The following is a 25,000-nucleotide window of genomic DNA, read 5'->3' on the forward strand; positions in this document are numbered from 1 at the left end:
AGCTGTGCTCCTCTTCCCTTTGCTGTTAATATGATACAAGCTTAAAAAAAAAACAGATATTTTTTCTTTTTTTACATATTTAGTGGGGTCATTAATATTTATGGCAGATTCTCCAAGTTAAAGCTTAATGTAGGGTTGCTCACCATACGTGTAAAAGGCAGGTTCCGCACCTTGCCTGCTGTCAGATGGATGGATTTTATACTCTGGTTTCTCTTCAGATCGAATAAATCTTTCGCCTTTTACTAAAGATTTCCGTGGAGAGGAACAACCATGCGTTTCACTCAATTTTTTCAGGCCCAGTTTACACTGGCTGTGCTAAACTTGTACAAAAGTAGAAGAAACGTCTTAAACAGAGATCCAAGAGGTTCTAAGCACCAAGCTGTTGCGAAAAAAAGAAAAAGTTTTGGTTCCCTATTTATGATGTCAGCATCTTTGACTGCGGGCAAAGCATGCCTCAGGCTCTGGCATTCTTGACAGCTGCGGGGCTCTGCCGAGAGACCAAGCATGCATTTAGGGGCGTGTCAGCAGTGGGCATGCCTCATTTGAATACCCATGTTGCACTGCAAGCAGCTGTGCTCCTCTTCCCTTTGCTGTTAATATGATACAAGCGTAAAAAAACACCAGATATTTTGTCTTTTTTTACATATTTAGTGGGGTCATTAATATTTATGGCAGATTCTCCAAGTTACAGTTTAATGTAGGGTTGCTCACCATACGTGTAAAAGGCAGGTTCCGCACCTTGCCTGCTGTCAGATGGATGGACTTTATACTCTGGTTTCTCTTCAGATCGAATAAATCTTTCGCCTTTTACTAAAGATTTCCGTGGAGAGGAACGAACACGAGTTTCACTCAATTTTTTCAGGCCCAGTTTACACTGGCTGTGCTAAACTTGTACAAAAGTAGAAGAAAATTCTTAAACAGAGATCCAAGAAGTTCTAAGCACCAAGCTGTTGCGAAAAAAAGAAAAAGTTTTGGTTCCCTATTTATGATGTCAGCATCTTTGACTGCGGGCAAAGCATGCCTCAGGCTCTGGCATTCTTGACAGCTGCAGGGCTCTGCCGAGAGACCAAGCATGCATTTACGGGCGTGTCAGCAGTGGGCATGCCTCATTTGAATACCCATGTTGCACTGCAAGCAGCTGTGCTCCTCTTCCCTTTGCTGTTAATATGATACAAGCTTAAAAAAAAACAGATATTTTTTCTTTTTTTACATATTTAGTGGGGTCATTAATATTTATGGCAGATTCTCCAAGTTACAGCTTAATGTAGGGTTGCTCACCATACGTGTAAAAGGCAGGTTCCGCACCTTGCCTGCTGTCAGATGGATGGATTTTATACTCTGGTTTCTCTTCAGATCGACTAAATCTTTCGCCTTTTACTAAAGATTTCCGTGGAGAGGAACGACCATGAGTTTCACTCAATTTTTTCAGGCCCAGTTTACACTGGCTGTGCTAAACTTGTACAAAAGTAGAAAAAAATTCTTAAACAGAGATCCAAGAGGTTCTAAGCACCAAGCTGTTGCGAAAAAAAGAAAAAGTTTTGGCTCCCTATTTATGATGTCAGCATCTTTGACTGCGGGCAAAGCATGCCTCAGGCTCTGGCATTCTTGACAGCTGCAGGGCTCTGCCGAGAGACCAAGCATGCATTTAGGGGTGTGTCAGCAGTGGGCATGCCTCATTTGAATACCCATGTTGCACTGCAAGCAGCTGTGCTCCTCTTCCCTTTGCTGTTAATATGATACAAGCGTAAAAAAAAAAAAAAAACAGATATTTTTTTCTTTTTTTACATATTTAGTGGGGTCATTAATATTTATGGCAGATTCTCCAAGTTACAGCTTAATGTAGGGTTGCTCACCATACGTGTAAAAGGCAGGTTCCGCACCTTGCCTGCTGTCAGATGGATGGATTTTATACTCTGGTTTCTCTTCAGATCGAATAAATCTTTCGCCTTTTACTAAAGATTTCCGTGGAGAGGAACAACCATGTGTTTCACTCAATTTTTTCAGGCCCAGTTTACACTGGCTGTGCTAAACTTGTACAAAAGTAGAAGAAACTTCTTAAACAGAGATCCAAGAGGTTCTAAGCACCAAGCTGTTGCGAAAAAAAGAAAAAGTTTTGGATCCCTATTTATGATGTCAGCATCTTTGACTACGGGCAAAGCATGCCTCAGGCTCTGGCATTCTTGACAGCTGCAGGGCTCTGCCGAGAGACCAAGCATGCATTTAGGGGCGTGTCAGCAGTGGGCATGCCTCATTTGAATACCCATGTTGCACTGCAAGCAGCTGTGCTCCTCTTCCCTTTGCTGTTAATATGATACAAGCTTAAAAAAAAACCCAGATATTTTTTCTTTTTTTACATATTTAGTGGGGTCATTAATATTTATGGCAGATTCTCCAAGTTACAGCTTAATGTAGGGTTGCTCACCATACGTGTAAAAGGCAGGTTCCGCACCTTGCCTGCTGTCAGATGGATGGATTTTATACTCTGGTTTCTCTTCAGATCGAAAAAATCTTTTGCCTTTTACTAAAGATTTCCGTGGAGAGGAACGACCATGAGTTTCACTCAATTTTTTCAGGCCCAGTTTACACTGGCTGTGCTAAACTTGTACAAAAGTAGAAGAAACTTCTTAAACAGAGATCCAAGAGGTTCTAAACACCAAGCTGTTTCGAAAAAAAGAAAAAGTTTTGGATCCCTATTTATGATGTCAGCATCTTTGACTGCGGGCAAAGCATGCCTCAGGCTCTGGCATTCTTGACAGCTGCAGGGCTCTGCCGAGAGACCAAGCATGCATTTAGGGGCGTGTCAGTAGTGGGCATGCCTCATTTGAATACCCATGTTGCACTGCAAGCAGCTGTGCTCCTCTTCCCTTTGCTGTTAATATGATACAAGCTTAAAAAAACACCAGATATTTTGTCTTTTTTTACATATTTAGTGGGGTCGTTAATATTTATGGCAGATTCTCCAAGTTACAGCTTAATGTAGGGTTGCTCACCATACGTGTAAAAGGCAGGTTCCGCACCTTGCCTGCTGTCAGATGGATGGATTTTATACTCTGGTTTCTCTTCAGATCGAATAAATCTTTCGCCTTTTACTAAAGATTTCCGTGGAGAGGAACGACCACGAGTTTCAATCAATTTTTTCAGGCCCAGTTTACACTGGCTGTGCTAAACTTGTACAAAATTAGAAGAAACTTCTTAAACAGAGATCCAAGAGGTTCTAAGCACCAAGCTGTTGCGAAAAAAAGAAAAAGTTTTGGATCCCTATTTATGATGTCAGCATCTTTGACTGCGGGCAAAGCATGCCTCAGGCTCTGGCATTCTTGACAGCTGCAGGGCTCTGCCGAGAGACCAAGCATGCATTTAGGGGCGTGTCAGCAGTGGGCATGCCTCATTTGAATACCCATGTTGCACTGCAAGCAGCTGTGCTCCTCTTCCCTTTGCTGTTAATATGATACAAGCTTAAAAAAAAACAGAGATTTTTTCTTTTTTTACATATTTAGTGGGGTCATTAATATTTATGGCAGATTCTCCAAGTTACAGCTTAATGTAGGGTTGCTCACCATACGTGTAAAAGGCAGGTTCCGCACCTTGCCTGCTGTCAGATGGATGGACTTTAAACTCTGGTTTCTCTTCAGATCGAATAAATCTTTCGCCTTTTACTAAAGATTTCCGTGGAGAGGAACGAACACGAGTTTCACTCAATTTTTTCAGGCCCAGTTTACACTGGCTGTGCTAAACTTGTACAAAAGTAGAAGAAACTTCTTAAACAGAGATCCAAGAGGTTCTAAGCACCAAGCTGTTGCGAAAAAAAGAAAAAGTTTTGGTTCCCTATTTATGATGTCAGCATCTTTGACTGCGGGCAAAGCATGCCTCAGGCTCTGGCATTCTTGACAGCTGCAGGGCTCTGCCGAGAGACCAAGCATGCATTTAGGGGCGTGTCAGCAGTGGGCATGCCTCATTTGAATACCCATGTTGCACTGCAAGCAGCTGTGCTCCTCTTCCCTTTGCTGTTAATATGATACAAGCTTAAAAAAAAAAACAGATATTTTTTCTTTTTTTACATATTTAGTGGGGTCATTAATATTTATGGCAGATTCTCCAAGTTACAGCTTAATGTAGGGTTGCTCACCATACGTGTAAAAGGCAGGTTCCGCACCTTGCCTGCTGTCAGATGGATGGATTTTATACTCTGGTTTATCTTCAGATCGAATAAATCTTTCGCCTTTTACTAAAGATTTCCGTGGAGAGGAATGACCATGAGTTTCACTCAATTTTTTCTGGCCCAGTTTACACTGGCTGTGCTAAACATGTACAAAAGTAGAAGAAACTTCTTAAACAGAGATCCAAGAGGTTCTAAGCACCAAGCTGTTGCGAAAAAAAGAAAAAGTTTTGGCTCCCTATTTATGATGTCAGCATCTTTGACTGCGGGCAAAGCATGCCTCAGGCTCTGGCATTCTTGACAGCTGCAGGGCTCTGCCGAGAGACCAAGCATGCATTTAGGGGCGTGTCAGCAGTGGGCATGCCTCATTTGAATACCCATGTTGCACTGCAAGCAGCTGTGCTCCTCTTCCCTTTGCTGTTAACATGATACAAGCTATAAAAAAAAAAAAAATGATATTTTTTTCTTTTTTTACATATTTAGTGGGGTCATTAATATTTATGGCAGATTCTCCAAGTTAAAGCTTAATGTAGGGTTGCTCACCATACGTGTGAAAGGCAGGTTCCACACCTTGCCTGCTGTCAGATGGATGGAATTTATACAATGGTTTCTCTTCAGATCGAATAAATCTTTCGCCTTTTACTAAAGATTTCCGTGGAGAGGAACGACCACGAGTTTCACTCAATTTTTTCAGGCCCAGTTTACACTGGCTGTGCTAAACTTGTACAAAAGTAGAAGAAACTTCTTAAACAGAGATCCAAGAGGTTCTAAACACCAAGCTGTTGCGAAAAAAAGAAAAGGTTTTGGATCCCTATTTATGATGTCAGCATCTTTGACTGCGGGCAAAGCATGCCTCAGGCTCTGGCATTCTTGACAGCTGCAGGGCTCTGCCGAGAGACCAAGCATGCATTTAGGGGCGTGTCAGCAGTGGGCATGCCTCATTTGAATACCCATGTTGCACTGCAAGCAGCTGTGCTCCTCTTCCCTTTGCTGTTAATATGATACAAGCTTAAAAAAACACCAGATATTTTGTCTTTTTTTACATATTTAGTGGGGTCGTTAATATTTATGGCAGATTCTCCAAGTTACAGCTTAATGTAGGGTTGCTCACCATACGTGTAAAAGGCAGGTTCCGCACCTTGCCTGCTGTCAGATGGATGGACTTTATACTCTGGTTTCTCTTCAGATCGAATAAATCTTTCGCCTTTTACTAAAGATTTCCGTGGAGAGGAACGACCACGAGTTTCAATCAATTTTTTCAGGCCCAGTTTACACTGGCTGTGCTAAACTTGTACAAAAGTAGAAGAAACTTCTTAAACAGAGATCCAAGAGGTTCTAAGCACCAAGCTGTTGCGAAAAAAAGAAAAAGTTTTGGATCCCTATTTATGATGTCAGCATCTTTGACTGCGGGCAAAGCATGCCTCAGGCTCTGGCATTCTTGACAGCTGCAGGGCTCTGCCGAGAGACCAAGCATGCATTTAGGGGCGTGTCAGCAGTGGGCATGCCTCATTTGAATACCCATGTTGCACTGCAAGCAGCTGTGCTCCTCTTCCCTTTGCTGTTAATATGATACAAGCTTAAAAAAAAACAGAGATTTTTTCTTTTTTTACATATTTAGTGGGGTCATTAATATTTATGGCAGATTCTCCAAGTTACAGTTTAATGTAGGGTTGCTCACCATACATGTAAAAGGCAGGTTCCGCACCTTGCCTGCTGTCAGATGGATGGACTTTATACTCTGGTTTCTCTTCAGATCGAATAAATCTTTCGCCTTTTACTAAAGATTTCCGTGGAGAGGAACGACCATGAGTTTCACTCAATTTTTTCAGGCCCAGTTTACACTGGCTGTGCTAAACTTGTACAAAAGTAGAAGAAACTTCTTAAACAGAGATCCAAGAGGTTCTAAGCACCAAGCTGTTGCGAAAAAAAGAAAAAGTTTTGGCTCCCTATTTATGATGTCAGCATCTTTGACTGCGGGCAAAGCATGCCTCAGGCTCTGGCATTCTTGACAGCTGCAGGGCTCTGCCGAGAGACCAAGCATGCATTTAGGGGCGTGTCCGCAGTGGGCATGCCTCATTTGAATACCCATGTTGCACTGCAAGCAGCTGTGCTCCTCTTCCCTTTGCTGTTAATATGATACAAGCTTAAAAAAAAAAACAGATATTTTTTCTTTTTTTACATATTTAGTGGGGTCATTAATATTTATGGCAGATTCTCCAAGTTAAAGCTTAATGTAGGGTTGCTCACCATACGTGTGAAAGGCAGGTTCCACACCTTGCCTGCTGTCAGATGGATGGAATTTATACTCTGGTTTCTCTTCAGATCGAATAAATCTTTCGCCTTTTACTAAAGATTTCCGTGGAGAGGAACGACCACGAGTTTCACTCAATTTTTTTCAGGCCCAGTTTACACTGGCTGTGCTAAACTTGTACAAAAGTAGAAGAAACGTCTTAAACAGAGATCCAAGAGGTTCTAAGCACCAAGCTGTTGCGAAAAAAAGAAAAAGTTTTGGTTCCCTATTTATGATGTCAGCATCTTTGACTGCGGGCAAAGCATGCCTCAGGCTCTGGCATTCTTGGCAGCTGCTGGGCTCTGCCGAGAGACCAAGCATGCATTTAGGGGCGTGTCAGCAGTGGGCATGCCTCATTTGAATACCCATGTTGCACTGCAAGCAGCTGTGCTCCTCTTCCCTTTGCTGTTAATATGATACAAGCTTAAAAAAAAAAAACAGATATTTTTTCTTTTTTTACATATTTAGTGGGGTCATTAATATTTATGGCAGATTCTCCAAGTTACAGCTTAATGTAGGGTTGCTCACCATACGTGTAAAAGGCAGGTTCCGCACCTTGCCTGCTGTCAGATGGATGGATTTTATACTCTGGTTTCTCTTCAGATCGAATAAATCTTTCGCCTTTTACTAAAGATTTCCGTGGAGAGGAACGACCATGAGTTTCACTCAGTTTTTTCAGGCCCAGTTTACACTGGCTGTGCTAAACTTGTACAAAAGTAGAAGAAACTTCTTAAACAGAGATCCAAGAGGTTCTAAGCACCAAGCTGTTGCGAAAAAAAGAAAAAGTTTTGGCTCCCTATTTATGATGTCAGCATCTTTGACTGCGGGCAAAGCATGCCTCAGGCTCTGGCATTCTTGACAGCTGCAGGGCTCTGCCGAGAGACCAAGCATGCATTTAGGGGCGTGTCAGCAGTGGGCATGCCTCATTTGAATACCCATGTTGCACTGCAAGCAGCTGTGCTCCTCTTCCCTTTGCTGTTAACATGATACAAGCTAAAAAAAAATATATATATATTTTTTTCTTTTTTTACATATTTAGTGGGGTCATTAATATTTATGGCAGATTCTCCAAGTTACAGCTTAATGTAGGGTTGCTCACCATACGTGTAAAAGGCAGGTTCCGCACCTTGCCTGCTGTCAGATGGATGGACTTTATACTCTGGTTTCTCTTCAGATCGAATAAGTCTTTCGCCTTTTACTAAAGATTTCCGTGGAGAGGAACGACCACGAGTTTCACTCAATTTTTTCAGGCACAGTTTACACTGGCTGTGCTAAACTTGTACAAAAGTAGAAGAAACGTCTTAAACAGAGATCCAAGAGGTTCTAAGCACCAAGCTGTTGCGAAAAAAAGAAAAAGTTTTGGTTCCCTATTTATGATGTCAGCATCTTTGACTGCGGGCAAAGCATGCCTCAGGCTCTGGCATTCTTGACAGCTGCAGGGCTCTGCCGAGAGACCAAGCATGCATTTAGGGGCGTGTCAGCAGTGGGCATGCCTCATTTGAATACCCATGTTGCACTGCAAGCAGCTGTGCTCCTCTTCCCTTTGCTGTTAATATGATACAAGCTTAAAAAACACCAGATATTTTGTCTTTTTTTACATATTTAGTGGGGTCATTAATATTTATGGCAGATTCTCCAAGTTACAGCTTAATGTAGGATTGCTCACCATACGTGTAAAAGGCAGGTTCCGCACCTTGCCTGCTGTCAGATGGATGGACTTTATACTCTGGTTTCTCTTCAGATCGAATAAATCTTTCGCCTTTTACTAAAGATTTCCGTGGAGAGGAACGACCATGAGTTTCACTCAATTTTTTCAGGCTCAGTTTACACTGGCTGTGCTAAACTTGTACAAAAGTAGAAGAAACTTCTTAAACAGAGATCCAAGAGGTTCTAAGCACCAAGCTGTTGCGAAAAAAAGAAAAGGTTTTGGTTCCCTATTTATGACAAATGCACCGTCGTTATTCGGCAGGTGCTACTTTTAGTTTTACCTTAAATAAAACACTGACACCAAATTTATCTGTTGGATTATAACGTCCACAGCTTTATTAATTATTAAATATATAAATAAATAAATTAACAATTTAGGGTCATTGTCCAGCTAACATTATATTACTATCCCCCCGCACAATACCCCTGACAATGACCCTATCTTTTGAACAATAATTAACATTCACTTAACATATAACTAGTAACACACGGCCTACCAGAGAGGCCCCAAAACCATACTGTTAACTGTAGGGGTGTACCCAGACACCCCTACCCCCTAGGTTCGAAGCCACCGAAGAGCTTGAACCTACCAACACTCTAATCCATCTGGCCTACTCCAGCCTAGGCCTTGGCCTGTCCATTCCCAATTCCAGCTAACTCCTGGCTTTAACACGCCCTGTTCCCGCCGCTGTGACCAAACGGGATCAAACCTCAACTATAGGGAGGGAGGGAGGGACAAGTGACAGGTCAGTGCAATTCAGATTAACTGGCTCCTCACTTAAGATGGCCGCCTATTTACACTATCTGACTCCTCCCCTACTTAGCCCCACCCTAAACCATCCCATAATTTTCCACCTGCCCACTTCCTGGCCTTGTCAAGGCCCACTCCCCTGTTTCACTGTTCCATGGGCTTCATGACATATGCACCGTCGTTATTCGGCAGGTGCTACTTTTAGTTTTACCTTAAATAAAACACTGACACCAAATTTATCTGTTGGATTATAACGTCCACAGCTTTATTAATTATTAAATATATAAATAAATAAATTAACAATTTAGGGTCATTGTCCAGCTAACATTATATTACTATCCCCCCGCACAATACCCCTGACAATGACCCTATCTTTTGAACAATAATTAACATTCACTTAACATATAACTAGTAACACACGGCCTACCAGAGAGGCCCCAAAACCATACTGTTAACTGTAGGGGTGTACCCAGACACCCCTACCCCCTAGGTTCGAAGCCACCGAAGAGCTTGAACCTACCAACACTCTAATCCATCTGGCCTACTCCAGCCTAGGCCTTGGCCTGTCCATTCCCAATTCCAGCTAACTCCTGGCTTTAACACGCCCTGTTCCGCCATAGCACATGACTTGATCCCTTAATGACATGTGCGCCCCCCACCACCCTGAAACAGGGCCAAGCTAATCCCTTCCTGAAAGCCTAGGTTGAGCAAGTCACAACCCACGTCCGACAAGTGTACCCCGTCTCTCCTAAAATAACCCGGCAACATGTCTTCCAGTTCCCTATGCCGAACTACAATGCCCCCCACTCGCCGCACAAAGCTCGCCATTGCCCTGTTAACCTTGCCCCTGCATCGAGCCACTGCAGCTGGATCCCTGGCGTGCCGCCACGTGAAACGGGGGACCATTTCCGACCACACCACCACCACGCCAGGGACCAGGTCCAACAGCCGATCAACGTCTCTCTTCATCCGTCTAACCAACTCCCTTTGCGGAATCAGACCCAAATCATTCCCACCCCCGTGTATTAAAACTATGTCTGGTGAGGACCCTCCGGTCAACCTGCTAAACAACGTGCTACTAAGGCTTTGCCAGCTAAACCCCCTAAAGCCGAACCATGAAATTGACACTTCTCCTGGAAGAAAACCGAGCTGTGCTCCACTTCTCCGAACAGCAGCCCTCTTCTGAGCCCAATAGATATACGAGTGCCCCCAGATCCACACCTTCCATCCTGCAAAGAAAAACACGTTAATACCAAACAGATGGATTCCACTTCCATCACAGCATAACACTGCCCCTCTCACACCAGCCTATCCGGTCTAACGTATGATCGAAAACGCAAGGATTCCCACCTCCCAATGCGTTTAATCCTCTCATCCCCCAGTCCCAACCGTGCGGCCTCGGTCGCCGCCCCAATTCTAAAGGAGTGAGTCCCAAATTGCCCAGGCTCCAGGCCCAGCTTACTTACTCCCATCCGAAACACCCTCGTAAACTGGAAACGCGACAGGGCCGAGCAGTCTTGGTGCACAAGGAAGCAACCATCACCCCCCGGGCGCAATGCCCGGTACTCCGACCCCGTTTCCACTGGGCACACCCCAGAACCAGGCAACCCGAACAGCACAATTGTGCAACCTTTACCAAAAATGTCCGTCTTCGAGCGGCGCAACTGAATTTGCACCCTGTCCCTACGAACCTCCACATCTGCGAGCTGAAGACCCCCAAGACCCATCTTGTTTGCGCTGGCCAACTCCCCGATCCGAAATGCACCGAAAAAAGCCCACACAAATGCCACCGTGAACAACGTTACCTCGAACGTGGAGCTGCAAATTCCCGGTAGAACCCCCACCAGCTCCCGCAACAAATCAAAGGACACTGGCCTACGCGTGTCCACAGTTTTCTTCCCCCTCTTGAATCCCTTCACTGCTTGACGGACCAGGAAGTGTTTTGTATCATCAACCCAGCCATTGAATTTAAACAGGAAAGCCAAGGCAGATAGGTGTCTGTCCACCATGGCAGGCGACGCCTGAGCCGCAAACAATCGACAGAGCAACCTTAAAAGTGCATCCAAGCGTTGCCCCTCCGTAGGGGCGCTACCCACCTGAGCCACCGTCTCGTCCCATAGCTTCCAAACCTTTATGTAAGACGACCAAGTGCTCGGCGCCAGTGACCTCCTCACACAGTCTCCAAGCAGGCCATCCCGAGTTGCCACATCACACCCGGGCACTCCTGCCCTTGGGCCTGCGCGTCCGGTGCTGCCTCCCGAAAGCGTTCCCACTGAAAACGAGACAGTGAGTCAGCCACCACATTCTGGAGCCCCGGGATGTGCCTAGCCCTGAACACTATGTTGAATGACATACAACCAAGCACCAGTTTTCGCAGCAAGCGTACTACCGGGGGCGACGAGGCGGTCAAGCTATTAATCGCTTGCACTACCGCCATGTTATCGGAGTAGAATACCACCTTTTTGTTAGCCAACTCCGTACCCCAGAGAACCACTGCGACAACGATGGGAAACAACTCCAAGAATGCTAAGTTCTTAATCAGAGGACTCACCTTCCACGGTTCCGGCCACGCCTCCGCGCACCACTTACCCGCCAAGTAGGCCCCAAAACCAATGCTGCCGGAAGCGTCTGTAAACAACTTCATCGCGGCCGACGACACCGTCGGTTCCCGAAAGAACACTTTCCCGTTAAAGTTGCCCAAAAACTGTTCCCAAACCCCCAAATCGTCTTTCATCTCGGCTGACACCCGAATGTAGTGAGACGGCCGCCGCACTCCACTGGTTGCTTGTGCCAACCTCCGACAAAATATCCTCCCCATGGGGATCACCCTGCACGCAAAATTGAGGCTCCCCACGAGGGATTGGAGCCCCTGCAAGGTCACTTTCCTCGCCCCCTTGACTATTGCCACTAGCTGTCGCAGATGCCGCAGCTTGTCACTAGGCAACCTGCATTCCCCGAGCTCCGAATCAATTTCGAGTCCCAAGAAGCTAAGGCACGTGGTGGGGCCCACCGTCTTGTCCCCAGCCAACGGCACCCCGAAGGTATGAGCCACCCGCTGGAACACCCTCAGTACCTGAGCGCACCGCTCAGAGTCCCGTGGGCCGACACACAGAAAATCATCCAAGTAGTGCACTACGGCACCCCCCGCCGATTCCATGCGCACCACCCATTCCAAGAAGGTACTAAACCTCTCGAAGTAGGCACAAGAGATGGAACAACCCATAGGCAGACACAAGTCCACGAAGATTTCACCCTCAAAGTGACACCCCAACAGGTGGTGACAGTCCGGGTGTATGGGCAGCAGCCGGAAAGTCGCCTCCACGTCCACCTTGGCCATCAGCGCCCCGCGCCCTGCTCTCCTAACCAGCTCGACGGCTTTGTCGAATGACGTGTAGGAGACCGAGCATAGGTCGGCGTCGATGTCATCATTCACCGAAGACCCCTTTGGGTGCGATAAATGATGAATCAAACGGACCTTTCCCTCTTCCTTCTTAGGGACCACCCCCAATGGTGACAACCTCAGATTCGCCAAGGGCGGGGCCTTAAATGGCCCCGCCATCCTCCCCAATTGGACTTCCTTGGCTAATTTCTCCCGCACCACCCCCGGGTGTTCCCTGACCGACCTGAGGTTCTCACAAGGTGCACCCGGCCCCGTGGCTTTGAAGGGAATTTTAAAACCCCCGGCAAAGCCCGCCCTAAGGAATTCTGCTACTGCTTGATCAGCGTATTGCCTTAGCCAAGGCAACATCGCGCCTACTTTCACTGGTGACACCCCCAGCGGGAGGTTACTCCGTGACCTGTAAGGAGAAGACATCCTGGGTAGTCTGCCCGAGTAGCTCCCTACCCGCCCTTCCTCCCCACGCTCTTCTCCGACTGCCCTGGATCCTCTCCTCAGCTCCCTCCGACCTCCCTTGCTGTGTCCTCCCCGCCGCTGCTCCCTGAAGCTCCTCTCCGAAGATCCCGATGCACTGCGCCTCCTGCTCCGCCTCCCTTCCTCTGACCTGGATCTCCTTCTCCTCTCCCTGGCGCTGAACCTTGACTCGCTGCGGCCTAGCCGTGAATGGCTCCTGTCCCTGCTCTCCTGTCTTCCTGACCAGCTCCTGTCACTGCTGCACCTGGCGCTGCTGCTGCGCCGCTCGCCGCCCTGGCCCCTTACTGCCGCTTCCCTGTCACTTGGCCGTACCTGGGGGCAGCCGGATGGGCCCCCCCGCTCTATACTGCCACCCCTTGCTTCCCTGTGGCGCGTCGAACCCACCGGCTCTCCCACAGCCGCTGCGCCTGGCCTCTCTCCGGCCGCCCTGTCTGACTCCGCCAGGACCCCCTGGGATAGGCCGCCTGTCGCCTTCCTAGCTCCCGAAAACCTTTGAGCTGCCCGACCCGCTCCGCTGCTTTCTCCTCCCATTCCACTGTGCTCAGTTCAGATCCTCCCTCCGGCCGCCCCTTCGGATCCCCTGCTGACCTGGTCTCCCCGCAATGCCTGGCGGACCGCTTGTACTATGGGAACCCGTTTTACGTTCCCCTTTTGCCCCTCAGTGATACCGCTGGAGGTTGACTCACCGGGACGCTCCGTCTGTTGCCCACTGGCCACGTGGGTGATGCCATCCGCAGCCGCATGGTCCGCTGGCGTTGCAGCACTCCCACTTCCTGCTGTCCCGCCGGCCGCCATTACGCGGGGCGCCTTTGGACCTCGTGGCCTCCGCTTCGCGCCCGCTGTCGCCTGCCCGGCGGGTCCGCCCGATGGCGCCCGCCGCACTCCGTCCTCCGCCGCTGTGCTCGGTCCGGCAACTGACCCGCCGACCGCCGAAGGGCTCCTCCGCCGCCGGGCCGCAGGGGCCTCCTCTGGGCTCAACCTCTGCGGCGGCCTGGTCCTCCGCGCTGACCTCCTCTCCGGTCCCTCCGCGTGGGTGGCAGCAGCCCCGATCTGTTCATGCAGCCATGCCATTCCTCTGTCACGAACCGCCGCCCGAACTCCGTCCAGAATCTCCTCCAGTGACACAATTACCTGCAGAGGGAGAAAAAAGAAAAGAACTCCGCCGACCAGCCACAAGTGACAGGTCAGTGCAATTCAGATTAACTGGCTCCTCACTTAAGATGGCCGCCTATTTACACTACCTGACTCCTCCCCTACTTAGCCCCACCCTAAACCATCCCATAATTTTCCACCTGCCCACTTCCTGGCCTTGTCAAGGCCCACTCCCCTGTTTCACTGTTCCATGGGCTTCATGCCTCAGGCTCTGGCATTCTTGACAGCTGCAGGGCTCTGCCGAGAGACCAAGCATGCATTTAGGGGCGTGTCAGCAGTGGGCATGCCTCATTTGAATACCCATGTTGCACTGCAAGCAGCTGTGCTCCTCTTCCCTTTGCTGTTAATATGATACAAGCTTAAAAAAAAAAACAGAGATTTTTTCTTTTTTTACATATTTAGTGGGGTCATTAATATTTATGGCAGATTCTCCAAGTTACAGTTTAATGTAGGGTTGCTCACCATACGTGTAAAAGGCAGGTTCCGCACCTTGCCTGCTGTCAGATGGATGGACTTTATACTCTGGTTTCTTTTCAGATCGAACAAATCTTTCGCCTTTTACTAAAGATTTCCGTGGAGAGGAACGATCATGAGTTTCACTCAATTTTTTTCAGGCCCAGTTTACACTGGCTGTGCTAAACTTGTACAAAAGTAGAAGAAACGTCTTAAACAGAGATCCAAGAGGTTCTAAGCACCAAGCTGTTGCGAAAAAAAGAAAAAGTTTTGGTTCCCTATTTATGATGTCAGCATCTTTGACTGCAGGCAAAGCATGCCTCAGGCTCTGGCATTCTTGACAGCTGCAGGGCTCTGCCGAGAGACCAAGCATGCATTTAGGGGCGTGTCAGCAGTGGGCATGCCTCAATTGAATACCCATGTTGCACTGCAAGCAGCTGTGCTCCTCTTCCCTTTGCTGTTAATATGATACAAGCTTAAAAAAACACCAGATATTTTGTCTTTTTTTACATATTTAGTGGGGTCATTAATATTTATGGCAGATTCTCCAAGTTACAGCTTAATGTAGGGTTGCTCACCATACGTGTAAAAGGCAGGTTTCGCACCTTGCCTGCTGTCAGATGGATGGACTTTAAACTCTGGTTTCTCTTCAGATCGAATAAATCTTTCGCCTTTTACTAAAGATTTCCGTGGAGAGGAAAGACCACGAGTTTCACTCAATTTTTTCAGGCCCAGTTTACACTGGCTGTGCTAAACTTGTACAAAAGTAGAAGAAACTTCTTAAACAGAGATCCAAGAGGTTCTAAGCACCAAGCTGTTGCGAAAAAAAGAAAAAGTTTTGGTTCCCTATTTATGATGTCAGCATCTTTGACTGCGGGCAAAGCATGCCTCAGGCTCTGGCATTCTTGACAGCTGCAGGGCTCTGCCATAGACCAAGCATGCATTTAGGGGCGTGTCAGCAGTGGGCATGCCTCATTTGAATACCCATGTTGCACTGCAAGCAGCTGTGCTCCTCTTCCCTTTGCTGTTAATATGATACAAGCTTAAAAAAACACCAGATATTTTGTCTTTTTTTACATATTTAGAGGGGTCATTAATATTTATGGCAGATTCTCCAAGTTACAGTTTAATGTAGGGTTGCTCACCATACGTGTAAAAGGCAGGTTCCGCACCTTGCCTGCTGTCAGATGGATGGACTTTATACTCTGGTTTCTCTTCAGATCGAATAAATCTTTCGCCTTTTACTAAAGATTTCCGTGGAGAGGAATGACCACGAGTTTCACTCAATTTTTTCAGGCCCAGTTTACACTGGCTGTGCTGAACTTGTATAAAAGTAGAAGAAACTTCTTAAAAACAGAGATCCAAGAGGTTCTAAGCACCAAGCTGTTGCGAAAAAAAGAAAAAGTTTTGGATCCCTATTTATGATGTCAGCATCTTTGACTGCGGGCAAAGCATGCCTCAGGTTCTGGCATTCTTGACAGCTGCCGGGCTCTGCCGAGAGACCAAGCATGAATTTAGGGGCGTGTCAGCAGTGGGCATGCCTCATTTGAATACCCATGTTGCACTGCAAGCAGCTGTGCTCCTCTTCCCTTTGCTGTTAATATGATACAAGCTAAAAAATATATATATATATTTTTTTTCTTTTTTTACATATTTAGTGGGGTCATTAATATTTATGGCAGATTCTCCAAGTTACAGTTTAATGTAGGGTTGCTCACCATACGTGTAAAAGGCAGGTTCCGCACCTTGCCTGCTGTCAGATGGATGGACTTTATACTCTGGTTTCTCTTCAGATCGAATAAATCTTTCGCCTTTTACTAAAGATTTCCGTGGAGAGGAACGACCATGAGTTTCACTCAATTTTTTCAGGCCCAGTTTACACTGGCTGTGCTAAACTTGTACAAAAGTAGAAGAAACTTCTTAAACAGAGATCCAAGAGGTTCTAAGCACCAAGCTGTTGCGAAAAAAAGAAAAAGTTTTGGTTCCCTATTTATGATGTCAGCATCTTTGACTGCGGGCAAAGCATGCCTCAGGCTCTGGCATTCTTGACAGCTGCAGGGCTCTGCAGAGAGACCAAGCATGCATTTAGGGGCGTGTCAGCAGTGGGCATGCCTCATTTGAATACCCATGTTGCACTGCAAGCAGCTGTGCTCCTCTTCCCTTTGCTGTTAATATGATACAAGCTTAAAAAAACACCAGATATTTTGTCTTTTTTTTACATATTTAGTGGGGTCATTAATATTTATGGCAGATTCTCCAAGTTACAGCTTAATGTAGGGTTGCTCACCATACGTGTAAAAGGCAGGTTCCGCACCTTGCCTGCTGTCAGATGGATGGACTTTATACTCTGGTTTCTCTTCAGATCGAATAAATCTTTCGCCTTTTACTAAAGATTTCCGTGGAGAGGAACGACCACCAGTTTCACTCAATTTTTTCAGGCCCAGTTTACACTGGCTGTGCTAAACTTGTACAAAAGTAGAAGAAACTTCTTAAACAGAGATCCAAGTGGTTCTAAGCACCAAGCTGTTGCGAAAAAAAGAAAAAGTTTTGGTTCCCTATTTATGATGTCAGCATCTTTGACTGCAGGCAAAGCATGACATATGCACCGTCGTTATTCGGCAGGTGCTACTTTTAGTTTTACCTTAAATAAAACACTGACACCAAATTTATCTGTTGGATTATAACGTCCGCAGCTTTATTAATTATTAAATATATAAATAAATAAATTAACAATTTAGGGTCATTGTCCAGCTAACATTATATTACTATCCCCCCGCACAATACCCCTGACAATGACCCTATCTTTTGAACAATAATTAACATTCACTTAACATATAACTAGTAACACACGGCCTACCAGAGAGGCCCCAAAACCATACTGTTAACTGTAGGGGTGTACCCAGACACCCCTACCCCCTAGGTTCGAAGCCACCGAAGAGCTTGAACCTACCAACACTCTAATCCATCTGGCCTACTCCAGCCTAGGCCTTGGCCTGTCCATTCCCAATTCCAGCTAACTCCTGGCTTTAACACGCCCTGTTCCCGCCGCTGTGACCAAACGGGATCAAACCTCAACTATAGGGAGGGAGGGAGGGACAAGTGACAGGTCAGTGCAATTCAGATTAACTGGCTCCTCACTTAAGATGGCCGCCTATTTACACTACCTGACTCCTCCCCTACTTAGCCCCACCCTAAACCATCCCATAATTTTCCACCTGCCCACTTCCTGGCCTTGTCAAGGCCCACTCCCCTGTTTCACTGTTCCATGGGCTTCATGACATATGCACCGTCGTTATTCGGCAGGTGCTACTTTTAGTTTTACCTTAAATAAAACACTGACACCAAATTTATCTGTTGGATTATAACGTCCACAGCTTTATTAATTATTAAATATATAAATAAATAAATTAACAATTTAGGGTCATTGTCCAGCTAACATTATATTACTATCCCCCCGCACAATACCCCTGACAATGACCCTATCTTTTGAACAATAATTAACATTCACTTAACATATAACTAGTAACACACGGCCTACCAGAGAGGCCCCAAAACCATACTGTTAACTGTAGGGGTGTACCCAGACACCCCTACCCCCTAGGTTCGAAGCCACCGAAGAGCTTGAACCTACCAACACTCTAATCCATCTGGCCTACTCCAGCCTAGGCCTTGGCCTGTCCATTCCCAATTCCAGCTAACTCCTGGCTTTAACACGCCCTGTTCCGCCATAGCACATGACTTGATCCCTTAAGGACATGTGCGCCCCCCACCACCCTGAAACAGGGCCAAGCTAATCCCTTCCTGAAAGCCTAGGTTGAGCAAGTCACAACCCACGTCCGACAAGTGTACCCCGTCTCTCCTAAAATAACCCGGCAACATGTCTTCCAGTTCCCTATGCCGAACTACAATGCCCCCCACTCGCCGCACAAAGCTCGCCATTGCCCTGTTAACCTTGCCCCTGCATCGAGCCACTGCAGCTGGATCCCTGGCGTGCCGCCACGTGAAACGGGGGACCATTTCCGACCACACCACCACCACGCCAGGGACCAGGTCCAACAGCCGATCAACGTCTCTCTTCATCCGTCTAACCAACTCCCTTTGCGGAATCAGACCCAAATCATTCCCACCCCTGTGTATTAAAACTATGTCTGGTGAGGACCCTCCGGTCAACCTGCTAAACAACGTGCTACTAAGGCTTTGCCAGCTAAACCCCCTAAAGCCGAACCATGAAATTGACACTTCTCCTGGAAGAAAACCGAGCTGTGCTCCACTTCTCCGAACAGCAGCCCTCTTCTGAGCCCAATAGATATACGAGTGCCCCCAGATCCACACCTTCCATCCTGCAAAGAAAAACACGTTAATACCAAACAGATGGATTCCACTTCCATCACAGCATAACACTGCCCCTCTCACACCAGCCTATCCGGTCTAACGTATGATCGAAAACGCAAGGATTCCCACCTCCCAATGCGTTTAATCCTCTCATCCCCCAGTCCCAACCATGCGGCCTCGGTCGCCGCCCCAATTCTAAAGGAGTGAGTCCCAAATTGCCCAGGCTCCAGGCCCAGCTTACTTACTCCCATCCGAAACACCCTCATAAACTGGAAACGCGACAGGGCCGAGCCGTCTTGGTGCACAAGGAAGCAACCATCACCCCCCGGGCGCAATGCCCGGTACTCCGACCCCGTTTCCACTGGGCACACCCCAGAACCAGGCAACCCGAACAGCACAATTGTGCAACCTTTACCAAAAATGTCCGTCTTCGAGCGGCGCAACTGAATTTGCACCCTGTCCCTACGAACCTCCACATCTGCGAGCTGAAGACCCCCAAGACCCATCTTGTTTGCGCTGACCAACTCCCCGATCCGAAATGCACCGAAAAAAGCCCACACAAAATGCCACCGTGAACAACGTTACCTCGAACGTGGAGCTGCAAATTCCCGGTAGAACCCCCACCAGCTCCCGCAACAAATCAAAGGACACTGGCCTACGCGTGTCCACAGTTTTCTTCCCCCTCTTGAATCCCTTCACTGCTTGACGGACCAGGAAGTGTTTTGTATCATCAACCCAGCCATTGAATTTAAACAGGAAAGCCAAGGCAGATAGGTGTCTGTCCACCATGGCAGGCGACGCCTGAGCCGCAAACAATCGACAGAGCAACCATAAAAGTGCATCCAAGCGTTGCCCCTCCGTAGGGGCGCTACCCACCTGAGCCACCGTCTCGTCCCATAGCTCCCAAACCTTTATGTAAGACGACCAAGTGCTCGGCGCCAGTGACCTCCTCACACAGTCTCCAAGCAGGCCATCCCGAGTTGCCACATCACACCCGGGCACTCCTGCCCTTGGGCCTGCGCGTCCGGTGCTGCCTCCCGAAAGCGTTCCCACTGAAAACGAGACAGTGAGTCAGCCACCACATTCTGGAGCCCCGGGATGTGCCTAGCCCTGAACACTATGTTGAATGACATACAACCAAGCACCAGTTTTCGCAGCAAGCGTACTACCGGGGGCGACGAGGCGGTCAAGCTATTAATCGCTTGCACTACCGCCATGTTATCGGAGTAGAATACCACCTTTTTGTTAGCCAACTCCGTACCCCAGAGAACCACTGCGACAACGATGGGAAACAACTCCAAGAATGCTAAGTTCTTAATCAGAGGACTCACCTTCCACGGTTCCGGCCACGCCTCCGCGCACCACTTACCCGCCAAGTAGGCCCCAAAACCAATGCTGCCGGAAGCGTCTGTAAACAACTTCATCGCGGCCGACGACACCGTCGGTTCCCGAAAGAACACTTTCCCGTTAAAGTTGCCCAAAAACTGTTCCCAAACCCCCAAATCGTCTTTCATCTCGGCTGACACCCGAATGTAGTGAGACGGCCGCCGCACTCCACTGGTTGCTTGTGCCAACCTCCGACAAAATATCCTCCCCATGGGGATCACCCTGCACACAAAATTGAGGCTCCCCACGAGGGATTGGAGCCCCTGCAAGGTCACTTTCCTCGCCCCCTTGACTATTGCCACTAGCTGTCGCAGATGCCGCAGCTTGTCACTAGGCAACCTGCATTCCCCGAGCTCCGAATCAATTTCGAGTCCCAAGAAGCTAAGGCACGTGGTGGGGCCCACCGTCTTGTCCCCAGCCAACGGCACCCCGAAGGTATGAGCCACCCGCTGGAACACCCTCAGTACCTGAGCGCACCGCTCAGAGTCCCGTGGGCCGACACACAGAAAATCATCCAAGTAGTGCACTACGGCACCCCCCGCCGATTCCATGCGCACCACCCATTCCAAGAAGGTACTAAACCTCTCGAAGTAGGCACAAGAGATGGAACAACCCATAGGCAGACACAAGTCCACGAAGATTTCACCCTCAAAGTGACACCCCAACAGGTGGTGACAGTCCGGGTGTATGGGCAGCAGCCGGAAAGCCGCCTCCACGTCCACCTTGGCCATCAGCGCCCCACGCCCTGCTCTCCTAACCAGCTCGACGGCTTTGTCGAATGACGTGTAGGAGACCGAGCATAGGTCGGCGTCGATGTCATCATTCACCGAAGACCCCTTTGGGTGCGATAAATGATGAATCAAACGAAACTTTCCCTCTTCCTTCTTAGGGACCACCCCCAATGGTGACAACCTCAGATTCGCCAAGGGCGGGGCCGGAAATGGCCCCGCCATCCTCCCCAATTGGACTTCCTTGGCTAATTTCTCCCGCACCACCCCCGGGTGTTCCCTGACCGACCTGAGGTTCTCACAAGGTGCACCCGGCCCCGTGGCTTTGAAGGGAATTTTAAAACCCCCGGCAAAGCCCGCCCTAAGGAATTCTGCTACTGCTTGATCAGCGTATTGCCTTAGCCAAGGCAACATCGCGCCTACTTTCACTGGTGACACCCCCAGCGGGAGCTGCGGGAGCGACCGCTCCCGTTGCTCCCCCCCCTGCGGCCGACTTACCCTTCTTGAAACACCTGTTGACCCCGTGGGTCCCGCCGCACCGTGAGCATTCATGCCGGAATCTACAAGCGGATCCCCACTTACACTGTCCCTCGTTGTAAGCCCAGCAGTTACCTTTCTTTTGACCTGCCGCCACCGCCCCCCCGGCAGCGGTGCCGGCAGTCCCTGGAAAGGGCGCATTCTTTTGCGCCATCATTAACCGCATCCACAGCGGCAGGTCCATTTGGTCCCAGCGCATGGAAGGGTTGGCCGCCAGTCGCTGACGGAACTGCTCATCGTACCTCCACCATGCCAACCCCCCATAGATGCGGTATGCGTCCCCAATTCCGTCTAAGTAACAAAACAACTGCGAGCAGCACTCCGGCCGCTTCTCCCCAATAACACTAGCCAAAATGCAAAAGGCCCATAGCCAATTGCCGAAGGTCTTCGGTATCTTCCGATACCTCCGCCTTTTCTCCTCCTCCTCTTTCTTGGCGTCCTTCTTGTCCTCCTCTTTTAAATCTAAGAATTCCTCCAGGGGAAGAAGGGAAAATATTTCCACGAATTCCCCTTTCGCAATCTTCTCTTTCACCTCCCCTTTCAAATGGCAACCTAACGGCCCCGCGAAGGACACATGTACATTCTGACGCGCTGCGTCCGCAATGTCCCCACCCGTCACGTCAAGTACCCCGTCCCCCGCCGACGATCCATCGGGCTTATCAGTGGGCCTTGTTTCCTCCCCATTACCACCTGTCACTCCTGAGGTCGCCCTCTCCAACCCAGACCCGCTGCCGTCACCTGCTGACCAAACCTTATCGAACCTAAGTGGTTCCCTATCCTCTGACCATGAATCTATGAATGACTTCAAACAACAGTGTATGAATGTCCCAGGGTGTGGTGTAGAGGAAGACTCACCGCTGATGCCCCTGGCCGCCGCAGGCCGCGGGGTTGCAGTCCCTCCATCCGCCATTTCAGACACTGGAGCTCCCAATAGTCGCCGACTCCTGCCCGCCTGGTCCCGCCTCGGAACCGCTGGTGAGTTACTCCGTGACCTGTAAGGAGAAGACATCCTGGGTAGTCTGCCCGAGTAGCTCCCTACCCGCCCTTCCTCCCCACGCTCTTCTCCGACTGCCCTGGATCCTCTCCTCAGCTCCCTCCGACCTCCCTTGCTGTGTCCTCCCCGCCGCTGCTCCCTGAAGCTCCTCTCCGAAGATCCCGATGCACTGCGCCTCCTGCTCCGCCTCCCTTCCTCTGACCTGGATCTCCTTCTCCTCTCCCTGGCGCTGAACCTTGACTCGCTGCGGCCTAGCCGTGAATGGCTCCTGTCCCTGCTCTCCTGTCTTCCTGACCAGCTCCTGTCACTGCTGCACCTGGCGCTGCTGCTGCGCCGCTCGCCGCCCTGGCCCCTTACTGCCGCTTCCCTGTCACTTGGCCGTACCTGAGGGCAGCCGGATGGGCCCCCCCGCTCTATACTGCCGCCCCTTGCTTCCCTGTGGCGCGTCGAACCCACCGGCTCTCCCACAGCCGCTGCGCCGGGCCTCTCTCCGGCCGCCCTGTCTGACTCCGCCAGGACCCCCTGGGATAGGCCGCCTGTCGCCTTCCTAGCTCCCGAAAACCTTTGAGCTGCCCGACCCGCTCCGCTGCTTTCTCCTCCCATTCCACTGTGCTCAGTTCTGATCCTCTCTCCAGCCGCCCCTTCGGATCCCCTGCTGACCTGGTCTCCCCGCAATGCCTGGCGGACCGCTTGTACTATGGGAACCCGTTTTGCGTTCCCCTTTTGCCCCTCAGTGATACCGCTGGAGGTTGACTCACCGGGACGCTCCGTCTGTTGCCCACTGGCCGCGTGGGTGATGCCATCCGCAGCCGCATGGTCCGCTGGCGTTGCAGCACTCCCACTTCCTGCTGTCCCGCCGGCCGCCATTACGCGGGGCGCCTTTGGACCTCGTGGCCTCCGCTTCGCGCCCGCTGTCGCCTGCCCGGCGGGTCCGCCCGATGGCGCCCGCCGCACTCCGTCCTCCGCCGCTGTGCTCGGTCCGGCAGCCGACCCGCCGACCGCCGAAGGGCTCCTCCGCCGCCGGGCCGCCGGGGCCTCCCCTGGGCTCAACCTCTGCGGCGGCCTGGTCCTCCGCGCTGACCTCCTCTCCGGTCCCTCCGCGTGGGTGGCAGCAGCCCCGATCTGTTCATGCAGCCACGCCATTCCTCTGTCACGAACCGCCGCCCGAACTCCGTCCAGAATCTCCTCCAGTGACGCCATTACCTGCAGAGGGAGAAAAAAGAAAAGAACTCCGCCGACCAGCCACAAGTGACAGGTCAGTGCAATTCAGATTAACTGGCTCCTCACTTAAGATGGCCGCCTATTTACACTACCTGACTCCTCCCCTACTTAGCCCCACCCTAAACCATCCCATAATTTTCCACCTGCCCACTTCCTGGCCTTGTCAAGGCCCACTCCCCTGTTTCACTGTTCCATGGGCTTCATGCCTCAGGCTCTGGCATTCTTGACAGCTGCAGGGCTCTGCCGAGAGACCAAGCATGCATTTAGGGGCGTGTCAGCAGTGGGCATGCCTCATTTGAATACCCATGTTGCACTGCAAGCAGCTGTGCTCCTCTTCCCTTTGCTGTTAATATGATACAAGCTTAAAAAAACACCAGATATTTTGTCTTTTTTTACATATTTAGTGGGGTCATTAATATTTATGGCAGATTCTCCAAGTTACAGTTTAATGTAGGGTTGCTCACCATACGTGTAAAAGGCAGGTTCCGCACCTTGCCTGCTGTCAGATGGATGGTCTTTATACTCTGGTTTCTCTTCAGATTGAATAAATCTTTGCCTTTTACTAAAGATTTCCGTGGAGAGGAACGACCATGAGTTTCACTCAATTTTTTCAGGCCCAGTTTACACTGGCTGTGCTAAACTTGTACAACAGTAGAAGAAACTTCTTAAACAGAGATCCAAGAGGATCTAAGCACCAAGTTGTTGCAAAAAAAAGAAAAAGTTTTGGCTCCCTATTTATGATGTCAGCATCTTTGACTGCGGGCAAAGCATGCCTCAGGCTCTGGCATTCTTGACAGCTGCAGGGCTCTGCCGAGAGACCAAGCATGCATCTAGGGGCGTGTCAGCAGTGGGCATGCCTCATTTGAATACCCATGTTGCACTGCAAGCAGCTGTGCTCCTCTTCCCTTTGCTGTTAATATGATACAATCTTAAAAAAAACCCAGATATTTTTTCTTTTTTTTACATATTTAGTGGGGTCATTAATATTTATGGCAGATTCTCCAAGTTACAGTTTAATGTAGGGTTGCTCACCATACGTGTAAAAGGCAGGTTCCGCACCTTGCCTGCTGTCAGATGGATGGACTTTATACTCTGGTTTCTCTTCAGATCGAATAAATCTTTCGCCTTTTACTAAAGATTTCCGTGGAGAGGAACGACCATGAGTTTCACTCAATTTTTTCAGGCCCAGTTTACACTGGCTGTGCTAAACTTGTACAAAAGTAGAAGAAACTTCTTAAACAGAGATCCAAGAGGTTCTAAGCACCAAGCTGTTGCGAAAAAAAGAAAAAGTTTTGGATCCCTATTTATGATGTCAGCATCTTTGACTGCGGGCAAAGCATGTCTCAGGCTCTGGCATTCTTGACAGCTGCAGGGCTCTGCCGAGAGACCAAGCATGCATTTAGGGGCGTGTCAGCAGTGGGC

The 25,000-nt window shown here is 49.1% G+C and overlaps 22 non-coding genes across 22 annotated transcripts; all 22 read left to right on the forward strand.

Annotated features, from left to right (window-relative positions):
- The first annotated feature begins 198 nt into the window (after positions 1 to 198).
- LOC134569462 (U5 spliceosomal RNA) lies at positions 199 to 312 on the forward strand. The gene has a single exon (XR_010084139.1). It is a non-coding gene; the product is annotated as a U5 spliceosomal RNA (small nuclear RNA).
- A 454-nt stretch (positions 313 to 766) lies between these two features.
- Positions 767 to 880, forward strand: LOC134570445 (U5 spliceosomal RNA). Its single transcript, XR_010085073.1, has one exon. It is a non-coding gene; the product is annotated as a U5 spliceosomal RNA (small nuclear RNA).
- Positions 881 to 1,333: 453 nt separating this feature from the next.
- LOC134569607 (U5 spliceosomal RNA) lies at positions 1,334 to 1,447 on the forward strand. Its single transcript, XR_010084281.1, has one exon. It is a non-coding gene; the product is annotated as a U5 spliceosomal RNA (small nuclear RNA).
- A 461-nt stretch (positions 1,448 to 1,908) lies between these two features.
- LOC134569440 (U5 spliceosomal RNA) lies at positions 1,909 to 2,022 on the forward strand. Its single transcript, XR_010084117.1, has one exon. It is a non-coding gene; the product is annotated as a U5 spliceosomal RNA (small nuclear RNA).
- Positions 2,023 to 2,477: 455 nt separating this feature from the next.
- LOC134570519 (U5 spliceosomal RNA) lies at positions 2,478 to 2,591 on the forward strand. The gene has a single exon (XR_010085144.1). It is a non-coding gene; the product is annotated as a U5 spliceosomal RNA (small nuclear RNA).
- A 454-nt stretch (positions 2,592 to 3,045) lies between these two features.
- On the forward strand, positions 3,046 to 3,159 carry LOC134570192 (U5 spliceosomal RNA). The gene has a single exon (XR_010084836.1). It is a non-coding gene; the product is annotated as a U5 spliceosomal RNA (small nuclear RNA).
- A 453-nt stretch (positions 3,160 to 3,612) lies between these two features.
- LOC134569419 (U5 spliceosomal RNA) lies at positions 3,613 to 3,726 on the forward strand. Its single transcript, XR_010084096.1, has one exon. It is a non-coding gene; the product is annotated as a U5 spliceosomal RNA (small nuclear RNA).
- A 455-nt stretch (positions 3,727 to 4,181) lies between these two features.
- Positions 4,182 to 4,296, forward strand: LOC134569888 (U5 spliceosomal RNA). The gene has a single exon (XR_010084551.1). It is a non-coding gene; the product is annotated as a U5 spliceosomal RNA (small nuclear RNA).
- Positions 4,297 to 4,754: 458 nt separating this feature from the next.
- Positions 4,755 to 4,868, forward strand: LOC134569932 (U5 spliceosomal RNA). Its single transcript, XR_010084594.1, has one exon. It is a non-coding gene; the product is annotated as a U5 spliceosomal RNA (small nuclear RNA).
- A 454-nt stretch (positions 4,869 to 5,322) lies between these two features.
- LOC134570193 (U5 spliceosomal RNA) lies at positions 5,323 to 5,436 on the forward strand. The gene has a single exon (XR_010084837.1). It is a non-coding gene; the product is annotated as a U5 spliceosomal RNA (small nuclear RNA).
- Positions 5,437 to 5,889: 453 nt separating this feature from the next.
- LOC134570109 (U5 spliceosomal RNA) lies at positions 5,890 to 6,003 on the forward strand. The gene has a single exon (XR_010084758.1). It is a non-coding gene; the product is annotated as a U5 spliceosomal RNA (small nuclear RNA).
- Positions 6,004 to 6,458: 455 nt separating this feature from the next.
- Positions 6,459 to 6,574, forward strand: LOC134570510 (U5 spliceosomal RNA). Its single transcript, XR_010085135.1, has one exon. It is a non-coding gene; the product is annotated as a U5 spliceosomal RNA (small nuclear RNA).
- A 455-nt stretch (positions 6,575 to 7,029) lies between these two features.
- On the forward strand, positions 7,030 to 7,143 carry LOC134569537 (U5 spliceosomal RNA). The gene has a single exon (XR_010084212.1). It is a non-coding gene; the product is annotated as a U5 spliceosomal RNA (small nuclear RNA).
- Positions 7,144 to 7,600: 457 nt separating this feature from the next.
- LOC134569511 (U5 spliceosomal RNA) lies at positions 7,601 to 7,719 on the forward strand. The gene has a single exon (XR_010084186.1). It is a non-coding gene; the product is annotated as a U5 spliceosomal RNA (small nuclear RNA).
- Positions 7,720 to 8,167: 448 nt separating this feature from the next.
- On the forward strand, positions 8,168 to 8,285 carry LOC134570505 (U5 spliceosomal RNA). Its single transcript, XR_010085130.1, has one exon. It is a non-coding gene; the product is annotated as a U5 spliceosomal RNA (small nuclear RNA).
- A 6,159-nt stretch (positions 8,286 to 14,444) lies between these two features.
- On the forward strand, positions 14,445 to 14,560 carry LOC134569418 (U5 spliceosomal RNA). Its single transcript, XR_010084095.1, has one exon. It is a non-coding gene; the product is annotated as a U5 spliceosomal RNA (small nuclear RNA).
- A 453-nt stretch (positions 14,561 to 15,013) lies between these two features.
- On the forward strand, positions 15,014 to 15,127 carry LOC134569743 (U5 spliceosomal RNA). Its single transcript, XR_010084410.1, has one exon. It is a non-coding gene; the product is annotated as a U5 spliceosomal RNA (small nuclear RNA).
- Positions 15,128 to 15,580: 453 nt separating this feature from the next.
- On the forward strand, positions 15,581 to 15,694 carry LOC134569578 (U5 spliceosomal RNA). The gene has a single exon (XR_010084254.1). It is a non-coding gene; the product is annotated as a U5 spliceosomal RNA (small nuclear RNA).
- A 459-nt stretch (positions 15,695 to 16,153) lies between these two features.
- Positions 16,154 to 16,267, forward strand: LOC134570110 (U5 spliceosomal RNA). The gene has a single exon (XR_010084759.1). It is a non-coding gene; the product is annotated as a U5 spliceosomal RNA (small nuclear RNA).
- Positions 16,268 to 16,722: 455 nt separating this feature from the next.
- LOC134569839 (U5 spliceosomal RNA) lies at positions 16,723 to 16,836 on the forward strand. The gene has a single exon (XR_010084505.1). It is a non-coding gene; the product is annotated as a U5 spliceosomal RNA (small nuclear RNA).
- A 7,261-nt stretch (positions 16,837 to 24,097) lies between these two features.
- On the forward strand, positions 24,098 to 24,210 carry LOC134569946 (U5 spliceosomal RNA). The gene has a single exon (XR_010084608.1). It is a non-coding gene; the product is annotated as a U5 spliceosomal RNA (small nuclear RNA).
- A 455-nt stretch (positions 24,211 to 24,665) lies between these two features.
- LOC134570111 (U5 spliceosomal RNA) lies at positions 24,666 to 24,779 on the forward strand. The gene has a single exon (XR_010084760.1). It is a non-coding gene; the product is annotated as a U5 spliceosomal RNA (small nuclear RNA).
- The last annotated feature ends 221 nt before the right edge of the window (positions 24,780 to 25,000 follow it).

This window comes from Pelobates fuscus, chromosome 7 (genome assembly GCF_036172605.1).
Source record: "Pelobates fuscus isolate aPelFus1 chromosome 7, aPelFus1.pri, whole genome shotgun sequence".
Classification (NCBI taxonomy): Eukaryota; Metazoa; Chordata; class Amphibia; order Anura; family Pelobatidae; genus Pelobates; species Pelobates fuscus.